The 16,500-nt window shown below is 48.0% G+C and overlaps 1 long non-coding RNA gene across 1 annotated transcript; it reads right to left on the bottom strand.

The window, feature by feature from the left end:
• Nucleotides 1-1,064: 1,064 nt before the first annotated feature.
• LOC310689163 lies at nt 1,065-10,698 on the bottom strand. The gene is made up of 4 exons (XR_014517372.1): nt 10,603-10,698; nt 6,079-6,134; nt 2,925-3,042; nt 1,065-1,181 (listed from the first exon to the last, which is right to left on the bottom strand). It is a non-coding gene; the product is annotated as an uncharacterized lncRNA (long non-coding RNA).
• Between the last annotated feature and the right edge of the window lie 5,802 nt (nt 10,699-16,500).

Here is a 16,500-nt window from a genome sequence, read left to right as displayed (position 1 = left end):
AGTGGTAATATGTTGTATGTATCTTTTTTATTTTTTCACTTTTTCTCCTATTTTTTGTTTGTCTTTATTATTGTTAATCTTTTCTTTTTTATTATGTTTATTCACTGAAAATAATAAATATTATTTGAAGGGGAAAAAAACATATTCAGCAAAGTAATGCATGCAAATATAGGCTAAACTTTTAAATATGCCTTTCTAAGTGAATTCCAAAATTTCCCTCTTCCCCCAGCATAGGAAAAGACCATACGTTTGGTAAGTTAAAATTGTAAGTAAACTCTCCAAAGGTCAGATTCATGTGCTTCAGGAAAGTTGCACAGGCAGTGAAATTTAGCTTAGTTACAAATTGGTGAAAGTTCCTAAATTATTGGTATATGTCAGGGAACTGGAGCCAGAGAGGGGGGAGAGAATGGGAACTTATCGGGAGAAAGTTCCTTTAATTAGCAGCTGCTCGTCTTCAGACGAGGGAGATGACGAAGGACTGTCAAGAGCTGCTTATTGGCTTATCGGATCAGCTGATAAGCGGCTTAGCGGCTTAGAAAAAGGGGGGAAGGAAAAAAAAACCCGCAGGAACTCGCAAGACATTTTCGTCTTGCGAAGCAAGCCCATAGGAGATTCGTTTTGCGAAGCACCTCCAAAATGGAAAACTCTTTCGTCTAGCGAGTTTTCCGTCTTGCGAGGCATTCGTCTTGCGGGGCACCACTGTATGGCTGGCTGCCCGGACTCTTATCTTCGCTAGCACTCACAACTCATTGCTGACAGTATAGGAACACAAGAATGGCTGCTGAAAGTCATGCGGCTGCGCTGAAGCAACCAGCTCAATCCTCTTCACACACTGAGTTAATCAGGTAGACTGCATGCAACTATAAGCTTGATTACCTGTTTCTTCCAAAGGTGAGGGGAAGTGATATAGCTAAGCTTAGCAGGACAGCTTACTCTATGGTTTTAACCCCTTCATGCATTAACTAGACTTAAGCATGTTGGTTATTTGAAGTTGGTTATTCCAGTATTTTCCTCTTCAAACTTCTAGTGGCATTTCTGTCTCAGACACGTATATTATATATGCTGGTCCAGTAACCTGCGCTGTAAAAATATCCTTTGCTTCATTGCGCTTCACAATAATATTTACCACCACTGTTTCAGCTGCAGAAAGCTCTTTGGCGGGGCCGCTTGGTTTACCCCTTCTGAAACAAGAATAAAAAAATACAACATAGCAAAATTAATTGGCTGGTCAAGTGTGATGTTCTGCTGAGATTGTCCTAGACTAGTAGTAGTAGTAGTAGTAGTAATAATAATAATAATAATAATAATAATAATAATAATAATAAAATGCAGTGGGGAGGAAAGATTTGCAAATTGCAACTTCTCAGGAGGATCTTTGGGAGAGCAAAGTCCTGAAATCCTGAGCTGAGCTGTAGCAGCTTTTATGTCCTAACCTTAGCTTAATCATTAGAATAAATAATCACAAAAGTGAGCTTCCTGCTTCCTGATAAAGTTTAAAAAATGGGGCTAGGCAGGAAGATCTCATTCTAAACCTCTAAGAAATGGCTTCAAAATGTATTACTCTCTTTCTGCTATCCAAGGAAGTGGATGGAAGGGGAGAGTTTAGGACAGGGGTAGGCAACCTTAGACCCGGTGGCCGGATGCGGCCCAATTGCCTTCCCAATCCGGCCCGTGGACGGTCCAGGAATCAGCATGTTTTTACATGAGTAGAATGTGTCTTTTTATTTAAAATGCATCTCTGGGTTATTTGTGGGGCATAGGAATTCGTTCATTTTCCCCCCAAAATATAGTCTGGCCCCCCACAAGGTCTGAGGGACTGTGGACTGGCCGATGGCTGAAAAAGGTTGCTGACCCCTGGTTTAGGACATCCTTTTGCTGCCTATAAGGCCACTAAAATGTCTTGGCTTTTTGTTGGGGGTGGGGTGCAGGGGAAGAAGGAATGAGAATTTTCTCTTTAACAGTTTAGCTCATGATCTCCTGGCTCAAAACATCCAGGAGTTTAGGTGTTTGATGCCATTTTGGGATCAGGTTCTTGGTTTGCATCGCTTTTGCTTTTGTTTTATTATGTATTCAGCGTTTTCGTTTTGTATTTTTATGCTGCGAACCACCCAGTGATCTTCGGCTAAAGGGCGGTATACAAATTTAATTAATAATGAATTAATTAAGCTAAATGAATTTTCAAATCAGGCCAATAGGGGGAGGGTGACACGAGATGGTAAAAGATTTACACCATGGCAAGACCAGGCAACGAATTGCTGCGCCTCCGCCTCTCCATTGGTTACATGGTGCCCAAGGATTAAAATATGACCTGCTTATATAGCAATAGTTACACCAGCCCCGTCCTGGTTGCATTGTGTTGTGTTGCACACGCATTCAGGGAGTTGAAGACCCACAATACTTCTTGTGCAACACCATAGGGCAGCCTTCTACAACCTGGTGCCCTCTAAATGTTGGACTACAACTCCCATCAGCCTTGACCTCTGGCTATGTTGACTGGGGCTAATGGGATTTGTAGTCCCCAGCTTGGTGAAGGAACATGGTATTGGATATATTCTAAGTTTGTTTGGAATGTAAGCATGAAAGCAGATGTTATGTACTGAGCTGAATAGGATCCAAAAGGCAGCAGTCTGATTGGTCCTAGAACAATAGGATTCAGAATGCAGCAGTCTGATTGGTCCACTGGAGCCACCCAATCCAGCTCCAGGTGGAAGTGAATCCACAACCTGATTGGCCTACAGGTGAATCCCGGAATTAGCGAATCAGATGGGGCCCATTGTGTAAATAATGTATATAAAGCAGACATTCTGCAGGAACTTCCATTCCTCCTCACCACATGAGCTGAATAAAGAGCATTAAATCCACTCTCGACTCAGAGTATATTTCACCAGAGCTGGAGTCTGACAGATTCCCCAGAAATGCACTACCTCTGAAAATGCAAGACCCTCGTTCGGATTGTCTTCACTGCAACGAACATCAGAGCTGCCAGAAAGATGCTCCCAGAGAGACATAACATGATGATCTCATAGGTCCAAGAGGAAAGATCTAAGCACAGAGAACAAAAGCAACCATTCCTTAAATGTACACCCCGTGGTGTTAGGTTATTAGCATTAATCCTTTTCTCAACAACGTGGATTTGAAATAAAAAAATGAAAGCTTGTGAATAGACCTTGGTCTATTGTTCAGCATATCTGCATGCAAATCACCCCAGATTCAACCCTTGCTATATTCAGTTTAACTTTAAGAAGGACCACATAGCAGTTGATGGGAAGGACCCCTGCCCGGAAAGATGATGCCAGCATTCGCCAACCTGGTGCCCACTGGATTTTGTTGGACAATAATGCCAGTCAATCCTAGCCATCAGAGCCATGCTAGCTGGAACTGGCAGAGGTTGCAGTTCAGCAACATCTGAAGAGCATCAGGTCAGTGAAAGCTGGAGTTGCCCAATGGACCAGTGGTCTGACTTGGAGCAAGGCAGCTGCATATGTTCATGGAAATGAACCAGCATCACCTTTGCAGGGATGCTGTGCAGGGAAACAACAAATAGTGAGGAGTGGTGACTAGATTTATAAAACGAAGTTCCTCCTAGGGTTGTTGATCAACATCTGCTAAGAGCATATTATTGTTGTTGTTGTTATTATTATTATTATTTTATTTATATCCCGCCCAGCTGAAGCCGGGCTCAGAGCGGCTAACAACAATAAAAGTAACACAACTGTCAGGGCTGCCTCAGGTCTCAGCTCACAAAAGACCAACGCCAAGTTCTTCTTATATACAAGGATGTTTATTGCAGTTCATTATTGGTTCCACAACCGAGGCGCGCAGCCCCGCGTCTCTTAGCCTTAGACGTTAGAAGTCCCCTCTGAATCGGTCCCTCCCCTACACCAGTTTAATAAGCTAACGCTGCTCCACCTTTTTCTCTCTTTCCTTTTCCGCAGGGTCTTTCTGCCCGCCGGGGTTCCTCCCCTCCTGCTTTCTCCTGAAGCGGAGTCTCCAGACTGCTCCTCCCCCCTCCTGCGGGCTTTGGGACCTGGCTCCTCCTCCTCCGGGCTCCCTGTTCTTCCCTGCGCCTCCTCATTTGAACTTGGCGCGCGCGCCCAACCTCTGACCTTCCTTTTGACAGTTATGCTACTCCCCTCACTGCCCTCCTCCTCTTCCGGGAGAACGGCTTGCTCTGATCCCTCCCCTTTCTCTGTCGCCGGAGCTGCTCCCTCTGACACACTGGAACCTCCCCCTCCTTCGCTGCGCTCTGGTGGGGAGGCTGGCCCTGATTCCCAGCTGCCGCTTTGGGGTCCCCTGCTGGCCCCCCGCTCCTGACACTTTCCCCCTGGGGCTCCCCTTGCCCTTACCACAGGCGCCCCCTTCTGGGAATCCTCTGATTCGCTGGAGAGACTCATGGAATCCCCTGCGTCATTGCTATCCTCTTCCTCGCTATCCTGGGATTCCTCTCCATCGCTCTCCATTTCCTGCCTTCCCTGTGCCTCTGTCCCTGTACCCCTGACAACAACATTCTAAAATCAATTCATTTTAAAATCAATTCAAACTCAAATTAATGGCAACCATTGGGCTAGAATTCTTTGAAGATTACCAAAGGAGGGGGTCAGACTGTGCCTTGGCCAAAGGCCTGGTGGAACAGCTCTGTCTTGCAGGCCCTGCAGAAAGATGTCAGGTCCCGCAGGGCCCTAGTCTCTTGTGACAGAGCGTTCCACCAGATCGGGGCCACAGCCGAAAAAGCCCTGGCTCTGGTTGAGGCCAGCCTAACCTCCCTGTGGCCTGGGACCTCCAAGATGTTTTTGTTTGAGGACCGTAAGGTCCTCCGTGGGACGTACCAGGAGAGGCGGTCCTGTAGGTACGAGGGTCCTAGGCCGTATAGGGCTTTAAAGGTAAAAACCAGCACCTTAAACCTGATCCTGTACTCCACCGGGAGCCAGTGCAGCTGGTATAGCACCAGGTGAATGTGATCCTGTGGCGAGGACATGCAAAGAGCATCTCTAAAAATTATTCTTTCCACATGGTACCTGGCCCCATGGCAGGCAGTCCAGGCTCACGAGCAAACAGGTGGGGCAGCTAGACCTGGCTTAGTAAATTCTGAGCTCAGGGGAATAAGCACCTGCCCCAGTTACTGTGCTATAGTTACAAAGAAGTTGCATTTATTGACACTGACATTCTTGGTGCTTCCAGACAATGTGCTTATTGAGCATTCATTCTGATTTGCTTGCAGGGAGCTTAGACGATTTCTTCATCCCACACTTCTGGCGCATTTCCCTATCACTTCCCTTATCACAAAATCTGAACTTTTCAGGAAGCGAATTTGTTGCACAAGACCACCCAATCAGCTGTAGTTATGCAACCTGAATTTTCTGGTCTGTGATTGGAAAGAGACTCAGTCTAGAAATCAATCTGACTGGCATGAAGTATTTGGGGGGAGGGTGGGCTTAATAATAATAATAATAATAATAATAATAATAATAATAATAATAATAATTATTATTATTATTATTATTATTATTATTATTATTATTATTATTATTATTATTTATACCCAGCCCATCTGGCTGAGTTTTCCCAGCCACTCTGGGCAGCTTCCAACAGAATATTAAAATACAATAATCTATTAAACATCAAAAGCTTCACAGGTGGCGCTGTTGGTTAAACCACAGAGCCTAGAGCTTGCCTATCAGAAGGTCGGCGGTTTGAATCCCCGTGACGGGGTAAGCTCCCGTTGCTCTGTCCCTGCTCCTGCCAACCTAGCAGTTCAAAAGCACATCAAGGTGCAAGTAGATAAATAGGTACCGCTCCGGCGGGAAGGTAAACGGGGCAGCTGCTCCCTCCAAATAAAGTAAGTAAACAAAAATACATAACTAAGCTCGGTTTTGCACTCCCCAACATAAATCCTGCCCCACCCTAACATAAATCCTGGCTACACCCATGTCTCAGATTGATGTTGAGACCTGTGGCAAAATCTTCGCCAGTGAGCTTGTACAGTTTGGAACTAGAGGAAACCTTGTTGGCCTTCCAGCGTTTTGTTTTTAAATGAATGGGATTAACCTTCGCTGAATATAGCTTTGCAGTGTGGAGTACCTGGATCTTTGGGGAGAAGCGTTCCATAGAATTCCTCCTCCCTAGGAGTAAGCATGCTGCAAAGTAAAACAGAGCAGAGAGCTGTAAGAAGGATGAAGGTTGTTAATGTGATAGGTTGGGGATGATGTACATTCCTAAAGGCAATTCCCATCATCCCTGATCATTTGCTGTGCTACCTGCTGCTGATGGGTGTTGGAGTCCAATGATGTGTGAAGGGCCACAGGTATTCCACCATGGTTTTAAACCATGGGTAGGCAAACTAAGGCCCGGGGGCCGGATTTGGCCAAATCGCCTTCTCAATCCGGCCTGCGGATGGTCCGGGAATCAATGTGTGTCTAAATGAGTAGAATGTGTCCTTTTATTTAAAATGCATCTCTGGTTATTTGTGGGGCATAGGAATTCGTTCATATATTTTTTTCCAAAATATAGTGTGGCCCCCCACAAGGTCTGAGGGACAGTGGACCGGCCCCCTGCTGAAAAAGTTTGCTGACCCCTGTTTTAAACCATTAAAATGGGAATGTGTGCTAAATATCATTGCAGGGGCAGGCTTGCTGGCTCGGCCAGAGTTGCGAGGGCATCTCTACCCCACCTCCCCATTGCATTGCCCTGTAAGCAAAGTTTTAAAGTGGGAGGGAAAGGGGTGGGAGACATGGGGCTTGGAGCAACAGACTTGGGGGTTTGGAGGGTCCTGGGACTCCTCCTAACATCCCTCTGTAGTGACTGACTGTTGTTTTCAGCATCCGTCTGTCTTGAGAGACAATGGAGTACGCCACCAGGGGTGAAGCCAAACCGCTGGAGAATCACGGCGCCTGCTGTGGCTGCAGAGACCGGTAACTCATAACTGCTACCTCCTGCATTGTTTTTGCTGAACTAGCAGCGCCAAAGTGACCTCCCTGGGGCATAAGCCTGAGCGGTGTGTGTGGAGGTCGTGGGCTGCCCAGACAACAAGACCCTCCTCTCAGCCTCACTGATGCAGTCCAAAGGAAAGCAGAGCAAGATGATTGGCACCAGCAGTGGCGTAGCGTGGGGGGTGCAGGGGGGCCCGGCCGCACCGGGCGCAACATCTGGGGGTTAGGGTTAGGGGGCGCAAATCCACGGGTTAGGGGGCGCAAATTACTTGCCTTGCCCCGGGTGCTGACAACCCACGCTACGCCACTGGGCACCAGCTTGGCTGCAGGAGTTGCCAGAAGGAGGCGTACAAGGGATTCCACTCCAGATTTGTGTATGGTCTGCTCCTTAGCCTTTGCTTCTTCTTAAGATGTCCCACCAAGCAGCAGGTAAGTGACTGACTATGTATTTGCTGGCATTTGGGCCCAAGCATCTTATAAGTTCATTGTACTAAGTCAGGGGTCAGCAACCTTTTTCAGCCGTGAGCTGTCCCTCAGACAGTTTGGTGGGCCAGACACACACTCTCTCTCTATATATAATGTATTTTTATTAAAGATTTTCTTCATTTACAAAGGTATGTGCAATGTCTCCCTTGTATTTTTTCCCCCCATGTAACTTTTTTTTTTTACACAAATCGGTTTCATTTGTTGAGACATTAGTAAGAAAAGGGGGAAAGAGGTGGAAGGGGGGGGGGAAAGATGAGCGGGGTTGGAGTTGGGTGGCAATGTTTCTATTTTGGCCAGACTATATTTTGGGGGGGAAATTAAAAATGAACAAATTCCTATGCCCCACAAATAACCCAGAGATGCATTTTAAATAAAAGGACACATTCTACTCATGTAAAAACACGCTGATTCCCGGACCGTCTGCGGGCTGGATTGAGAAGGTAATTGGGCTGCATCCGGCCCCCGGGCCTTAGGTTGCCTACCCCTGAACTAAGTTTTTCCCAAGTTGATCTAAGGAAAGGCACACATATACTAGTGTGGGGAGGATTTCTTTCCAGGTCTCAGGCATCATTTCTGATTTTACTTAGGCGTAAAAAGGACTTGCACATCCTTTATTCTGGGGACTTCTCTCTCTCTCTCTCTCGTTGTCTTGCTTCTTCACATATACCACCCGTGGCTAATGGATTCCCCCCTGTTCCCTCACCCCACCCCAATAAATTTGTTTTAACTTAAGGTTGTCAGTGCAAAGAGAATAGAATTTAAAGTGCCCCATCCATAACGCGAGGCACAAACTCCCCGGCACCTGGGGACATGCCACAGCCAGTTGATTAACATATTTATTAAAGGTGTGCTATCAGGCTATGCATTCGGTAATTCCACACCTCATTTATAATCTGGAATAAGGGGCAGCCGGGGTCAGTGCATAAATGCCACAAGGAAGCCACTATATTAACGCCCAAGTGACAAAACGAAAATGCCTTGGGATGAATTTATGGGGAAGGAAGGCCTTTAAATCCCAAGGCTTTAACGGAGGCTCAGAACGGAATCGGGCTCTGAAATTATGTGCTATAATGTTTAACGGGAGTTTTGTTGTCACGTACATTATTTTTCCTGATAAGACATTTCGTATTTATGTTGTGGCTTCCCCCCCCCCCCTTCGGAAAAAGAAAGAAAGATAATGGTATTGTAAGTGAGGCTGTGTCTTCGCTGTCGTGATTTGATGTGCCTTTGACAGAGCCTGGACTCTATGGGAATAAGGTCATAGGATGCTCCTGTAGGAACAGACCAAAGACCCATCTAGTTCGGCTTCCAACTTCCTGCTGTGGCCAGCTAGATTCCTCCAGAAAGCCCACCAATGGGGACTTGGACACAATGGCCCTCTCCTATTTAGTACTGTATTGCACCTGCTTCATTCGATGGCTATAACTAAAGAGAACAATTGGAGGAACATTCTCCAGGGGGTTTTAATCAAGGAGAGGGGTAGTACCTCTTGTGGGTACCTATCGTGCTTCTGGGGTAGTTTGTCCACCTTTGGTCCCCACCCTGAACTCATCTCTCACCTGTGGCTACTAGAAGCTGTCAGCATGCGACATCAGCCACACCCCAGGAACAGCTTCAACTAGCTGGCTAAAGCGGGTGAGGATAGTTGATGGGTGTTAAACCCTCAGAGAGTTAGGGACTTTCCTTGCATGTGAAAAGAAGAGCGATCAGGAGAGATGGAACTGCCAGTTGCTTTCTGCCATGATTGCTAAGAAATGGCTCCATCTTCACAGGAGGTGGTGTTGTTGTTGTTTAGTCGTTTAGTTGTGTCCGACTCTTCGTGACCCCATGGACCAGAGTACGCCAGGCCCTCCTGTCTTCCACTGCCTCCCGCAGTTTGGTCAAACTCATGCTGGTAGCTTCGAGAACACTATCCAACCATCTCGTCCTCTGTCGTCCCCTTCTCCTTGTGCCCTCCATCTTTCCCAACATCAGGGTCTTCTCACAGGAGGTAGATCACTGTATATCCCACACGGGGCTGCCTCTGAAGACTTCAGGCTGGTGCAGAATTCTGCGGTCAGATTGCTCACAAGAAACTGGTAGTTCTAACGGTTCTAGCACAACTGAGCTGGCTTCCAAGATGATTCCATTAGGGACCCTTTGCCTGATTCTGTAGGGCTCGTATTACAGTTTTAGCCCCATTCCCAACAACATATTTGTCTCCTCTTGTTTTAACACCCAGCCTAAAGAAACTGCTAGAAGCTGTCTGCATGGGACAGCAGCCACACCCCAGGTAAAGGCTTTGACTGCCCGGCTAAACCAGGTGAGGCTAACCAATGGGTCTCAAACCCTCAGTGAGTTAGGGACTGCTCTTGTACGCGAAGACAGGCTCCAGAGGATTGAGTGGGTGAGACCAAGAGTGGGCCCAATGGTGAAGAAGGAGATTTCTGCTCAAGCTGTAGAGGGAAGTGAGGGGCTAATGGGGCTTGTCAACCAGGGAAGGGAGCCCCTCTAGGAGAAGGAAAACTCTTATCTTAAATCTCTGCTGCTTTGTGGGATATCTTTGAGAGAAGAAAAGGCTAGGGAGTAAACCCTACACATTTCTGGAGTGGAGTCCTTAAGACGGTTGGATGGCGTCTTGTTGGCTTCCTTCTTGCAACCTCTGCAGCCAAGCTGGTGCCAAACGTATTGCTCTGCTTTCCTTTAGACCACATCATTTTTGTCTGGGTGGCCCAGGACCTCCATACATGCTGCCTAGGCTTGTGCCCCAAGGAGGTCATTCTGGTACAGTGGTACCTCGGGTTAAGTACTTAATTTGTTCCGGAGGTCCGTTCTTAACCTGAAACTATTCTTAACCTGAAGCACCACTTTAGCTAATGGGGCCTCCCATCGCCAGAGCATGATTTCTGTTCTCATGCTGAAGCAAAGTTCTTAACCCGAGGTAATATTTCTGGGTTAGCAGAGTCTTTAACCTGAAGCGTATGTAACCTGAGGTACCACTGTACTGCCAACACCACAGTTTGATTTCACCCACAGAGCCCAAAAAGCCCCAGTGAATGCCCTGAGCTTCAGCCTCATTTGGCCAGTTCTGGGTCAAAAGGTGCTGTTGGGGGGGGGTCTCAAAGTACCCATAGACTCTGAACTGAAGAAATTGGGTGAGGGAGGAATAAACAGCATTTAGACATAAAACAAGGAGCTGTGGACTAATTACCTTGAGGCTGTCAAGTCTTCTTTCCTGTTCGTCTCTCACTGGGTCTCCTTGGGTCTCTCGATGAAAGAAGATCTTGTCATGCTAAGCTCTCAGCTTGTCACCTTCTCGTACTCCTGATTTGTATGAGGAGTTTAGTTGCTCTTAGCCTTTTATTGAGAGGGTGGTGGAATTCCCTGCCTCACCCATGTAATTTCTTTCACACTGTGTTCTGTAAGATACCAAGGCTCCCCCTACAGGGCTAGTTCTGCATGCTAGTTTTTGATTTTACTATGGCACTACTACTACTACTACTACTACTACTACTACTACTAGGGATGTGGGTGGTGCTGTGGTCTAAACCACAGAGCCTACGGCTTGCTGATCAGAAGGTCGGCAGTTCGAATCCCGTGACGGGGTGAGCTCCCGTTGATCGGTCCCTGCTCCTGCCCACCTAGCAGTTTGAAAGCACGTCAAAGTGCAAGTAGATAAATAGGTACTGCTCTGGCAGGAAGGTAAACGGTGTTTCCGTGCGCTGCTCTGGTTTTGCCAAAAGCGGCTTAGTCATGCTGGCCACATGACCTGGAAGCTGCACGCTGGCTCCCTCAGCCAAAGTGAGATGCGTGCCACAACCCCAGAGTCGTCCGCGACTGGACCTAATGGTCAGGAGTCCCTTTACCTTTTGCTACTACTAGTAGTAGAACTATTTAGATCACTTGCACTTCACAGAGAGAAAGGCAATCTCATTTCCCCAGCAGCTTCTGTTCTTCTGCGTCCCGTCATTCGGTCCTTCACACTGTTGTGGAATGCCAGTTGTTCTGAACAGGTTCTTTGCAGAGGTCAAGCATTAATGTCCTCAGAAGATAAGCTGCAGTAGAGGTGGTGGCAACTATATAAAAACAGCAGCAAGAACCCAGCTGCCTTCACCAAAGGGAATTTATGGGAAATTCAGTAAGCCACACCCATTATTCCTGTTAAATATCATTATTCGAAACCCTCACAGATTTTTTACCCAAGACTGGAATCATTTAGTACAAAGATAAGGACGATATTGTGATCATAAGGTAATTTTTAGCAGACACATTTCACAGCTGATGACATAAAAAAATGGACTTGGTCTCATTGTTTCTCTGCCTAGATGGTGACTGAATCAATCAATCAATCAATCAATCAATCAAAAGGTGGAAATGATTACATAAAGTCATGCAACTTTGACTGGAACACAGAGCACATAGATTTGCACACAGAGAGCACATACTTGTATGGAGCAGCATTGCACAACCAGTGCCCATCTGACTTCTGCTGTCTTATGGGATAATTGACCCATAAGCTGTGCAGCGCTAGGTTATCCAAAACCTGACTATTCAAAGCTTGACAAGTGTCAGCTAAATTCCTGAATCAACTCCACTGAAAATATTAAAAGAATCTTAGGAAAAGGTAAAGGGACCCCTGACCATTAAGTCCAGTCGTGGACGACTCTGGGGTTGCGGCGCTCATCTCGCTTTACTGGCTGAGAGAGCTGGCATACAGCTTCCGGGTCATGTGGCCAGCATGACTAAGCCGGTTCTGGCGAACCAGAGCAGTGCACGGAAACGCCGTTTACCTTCCTGCTGGAGCGGTACCTATTTATCTACTTGCACTTCGTACTTTCGAACTGCTAGGCTGGCAGGAGCAGGGACTGAACAACAGGAGCTCATTCCATCGCGAGGATTTGAACCGTCGACCTGATCGGCAAGCCCTAGGCTCTGTGGTTTAACCCACAGTGCCACCACAGAGCACCTTAAATCAGGGGCGCCGACTTATAAAAAATATTGGGGGGGCCCATACCGGGGTCCTGCCGCTGGTTCGCTCGGGTAGCCGGGAGAACGCCGTTCGAGGTGGCGGTGTTGGGGAGAGACCCTCGCTCAGGGCGCCACTAGACTTGGCGGCCGGCGGCCTATCTGGGGGGTTTTGGAGCGTATTTCGGCGGAGCGATTGGGGAGGAGGGGGCTTGTTGCCGGATTCTTCAGCTGAGCCGGAGATCCGCTGCTGGGGGTCCCTGGGCCGAGTTGTGAGCACGGCCTGCTGAAGGGAGATCCAGCCGATTGCGCGACGGAGACGGCCGGGGCTCTCCGGCTAGGGCGCGCGGCTGGCTGGCTGGCGAGGGAGCAGGGGGGGAGGAGGCGGAGGTCCTCACTCTCTTAGGAAACGCACCCGTGCGCCCGATTGCCACGAAGTCCGAAGGGTGCGTGTGTGGAATTAAAAAGCAAAAACGAGATACGGGCAGGGCAGGCAAAGAGTTTTCTGCAAGAGGATGGAGGGCAGGTTGAAGAGAAAATCACTCAGGATGAGACAGTCAAATCAGCCATGATAAAATGGGCTCAGGATATTGGGTATAACATCATGTTTGAGGACTGGGAAAGGTTATGGACCACCGGAATGAAATTCACGGCATGTAATGCCTTGAAGGAAAATATTATGAAAATGATTTATAGGTGGTACATGACCCCAGTCAAGCTTGCAAAAATATATCACCTGTCTGATAATAAATGTTGGAAATGTAAGGAGGCTGAAGGGACATTCTTTCACCTCTGGTGGACTTGTCCAAAAGTGAAGGCCTTCTGGGAAATGATCTATAATGAGTTTAAAAAGGTATTTAAGTATACCTTTCCCAAGAAACCAGAGGCCTTCCTCTTGGGCATTGTTGGCCAGAAAGTGTTAAAGAAGGATAGAACTTTCTTTATGTATGCAACTACAGCAGCAAGAATACTTATCGCAAAATATTGGAAGACACAAGATTTGCCCACACTGGAAGAGTGGCAGACGCAATTGATGGACTACATGGAACTGGCTGAAATGACTGGCAGAATCCGAGATTTGGGAGAAGAAACAACGGAAGAGGACTGGAAAAAATTTAAGGACTATTTACAAAAACAATATAAGTTGTATGAATGTTAAAAATTTACACGATTCGGAAACTATAGCTTCAGCAATTAGATTTGGGAAACAGGAAATTATATTTTAAGTAAGAAAAGGTCAAAATCTAAGGTAATACTATGTTTAATTTAAGATATAAGTAACTGATGAAAAGTATGTTAAATTTAGAGGTATAGTATTTGAAAAGTACAAAAAAAGGTACGAAACAAGGTAATAATTTGCTGATATCTTTATTATAAAGAATGCAGGGTAAGGGAGATGCGAGGAAGTCCAGTTAGTTATATAAAAAATGCGTTGAATGGTTGGTTTTCTTTTCTTCTTTTTCTTTTTTTCTTTTTCTTGTTCTTTTACTTTTTTCTTCAGTGTATGTTTCTAACTTTGTATTTGAAAACTTAATAAAATATTTATAAAAAAAGAAGAAGAGAAAATCCTTTCGCTTTTCTGGGGCACAGGGAAGTCTCAGAGCCGGAGGTTGGGGAAGGGACCCCCTTTGCTCTGCCCTCTTCTCCCGTCTTAGATTCGGATGGGGGTCCCCGCCCGAGCTTGCCTGGCCACCGGGCCACACAAGGGCCGCGCTCTACGCGGCACACCTTGCTAGCCGCGCAGCTGTCCTCCGCGGCTGCGGAGCGGCCCTGTGCCGGTGCCCAGCCCCTCTGGGCGCCCGCTGCGCTGCCAATGACAAGCGGGCGACGTCGCGGGCGGGGAAGGCGTCGCTTTCTTTCCCGATCCTTCATCCTCCCAGTCTTCCAGCCCTTTTTTGGGTTGGAAGCTCGTCTCGTTCGCCCTTCTCCTTTCTTCACCCTGCGCGCAATTTTCCTCCCTCGTCTCCCTCCCCATTTCTCCTTCCTTCCTTCCTTCCTTCCTTCCTGACGGGCTTGGGCTCGGGCTCAGGCTCGGGCTCGGGCTTCGGGTAGGGCTCGGGCTCGGGCTCGGGCTCGGGCTCCGGGTCGGGCTCAGGCTCAGGCTCGGGCTCGGGCAGCCACAGCGTCGGCGGTGTTGGCGATCGGCGGCGCGGGGGGATGGCCCTCCCGGGGGAGCCGGCGCTGCTCAATGGGGTTGCCAAGGAGACAGGCCGGCCGCCCCCCTCCCCCGGCCCGGCGCCCCCCGCCGCACCGGTGCCCTTTATCGAGCTGGTGCGCGCCGCGGACGCGCCCACCGCCGCCCAAGATTATTGGGGGGGCTGAGCCCCCCCAAACGAATTTTTGAGGGGGCTCGGGCCCCCTCAGGCCCCATGGAGTCGGCGCCTATGCCTTAAATGACTCTGTTGGTTTGGTGAAACAGACTAACAAGACGGCTGCCTCTCTGGGATGGAAAATGTGCTTGTGGTGAGATCAGGTGACAGTAAAGCCCTCCCCAAGGCGTTGAGTCGGTGATGGTTCAGTCGCGTATGCGAATTGTCAGTTTGATGTCATGGTCATCACAACTGGGCGCAAGGACTACTGAACCAAAGCAGGCCTTTTCTCCTTTGAAGGGGAAAAATGTTTTGCAGTGGATGTGCCCCCTGACTCAAAATCCGCAAGTTCCTTAAGCAATGGATGGGAAGCCTGTGGCTTTCTAGATATTGTTGGACTAAAACTCCCATCATGCCTGACCATTTGCCAGGCTGGCTAGGGATGAAAGGAGTGAGAAGGCATCAACATCTGGAGGACCACGGATTCCTCATCCCTGTATTGAGAGAAGGAGCGTTTGGGGAGGGAGTTTTTCCCAGGTGAAATGTTGTAGACTCTCCAAACACCACCTATTACTTTCCTCCTCTCTCCATTGTCAGAAACAGTTCAAGAGGAGAAGGCAGGCAAGATGCACAAACAGATGGGACACTGCTATTTAAACATTATACCAGGTTCAGAACATTTGTGAAGTGATGCTGGGTCCAGAACAGGCTGGTTTTTCTTTTTCCTTTAGGAGAGAGGAGGAATAAAAGTTCTGTATCTTTTCTCTCATGCTCCATCTGCAGCTCTCAATTCCATCAGGTGGGGCCGGAGGAAGTGGGGGGGGGGGGAAATAGCGCCCGAAGTAAACCCGCAGATCAGACCATCTATGCTAGTCTACCGCTACAAATCTATGGGAGAAGCCCTAAAGCCCTTGGAACACCTGCCCACGCCTCCTCCTCCTCCTCTTCCTCCTCTCTCTGAACTGCTTTCTCTATGGTTGCCCTCGCTCTCCTCTCAAGGCTCCTCATCAATTCATAGGCCGTGCCAGGCTGCCCATCTCATTCGGGCACAGCCACAGTACGGCCTAGCGGGAGCGGCGGTGACGGGCAGAGGGGAGGCCCCAGGCGGAGACGCTCAGTTTGGCGGCTGCAAGGAGGATGGTGGCAGAAGGGCCCGAGGCTCCAACAAGTCCCGGCGGGGAGGGGCTCCCGAGAGCCGAGGCTGGTGAGAGGAGGCCGGAGGGGGGCAGGCCGGGCAGCCAAGCAACACGGTTGGAGCCTCCCTCCTCCCTGGCCGCCAGGGAGGGAGGGAGAGGAGCTGCTTCTTTTAAAACCCGGGAAATTTAAGGGTCATCATCAATAAGGGACAGCAGCGGGACATGGCGCTGGGATAAGGGACTGTCCCGCCAAATAAGGGACGGTTGACAGCTATGGACCCTACTCCTTGTAGACAACACTGAGCCAGATATATCAATGGCCTGCAGCAGCTTCATATCTGCACACATATTCAAGCTTATCAACCAACACAGTTATTACCTGCCATGACAAACAACAGGGCGAGGAGGAAGATTAAGCAAATGAATGAAACAGGTGACTTGCAGGAAAGCACCAACTATTACGTCATATAGTTTTCTGTTTTTATTATAGACTTTTTTTTATCCACATGAATGTTAAAGAAACTACAACAGAGTTAAATACCTTTTCTTTCCTTTTAATCTCAGGGGTTATATTTTTAATTACACTCAATAATAAATTGTAAAATATTTCCAGAAGAGTACAATCTTCATTCATACAGCAGGCAAAATACTGGGAGAGAACGGAGAGAGTCTGGGAAAAGGTGGTTGAGCGGATGAGGA

The sequence above is a fragment of the Podarcis liolepis genome (assembly GCF_965112155.1).
Source record: "Podarcis liolepis genome assembly, chromosome: 11".
NCBI lineage: Eukaryota > Metazoa > Chordata > Lepidosauria > Squamata > Lacertidae > Podarcis > Podarcis liolepis.
Note: the sequence above shows the minus strand (reverse complement) of the source record. Positions and strands in the feature narration are given on the sequence as shown.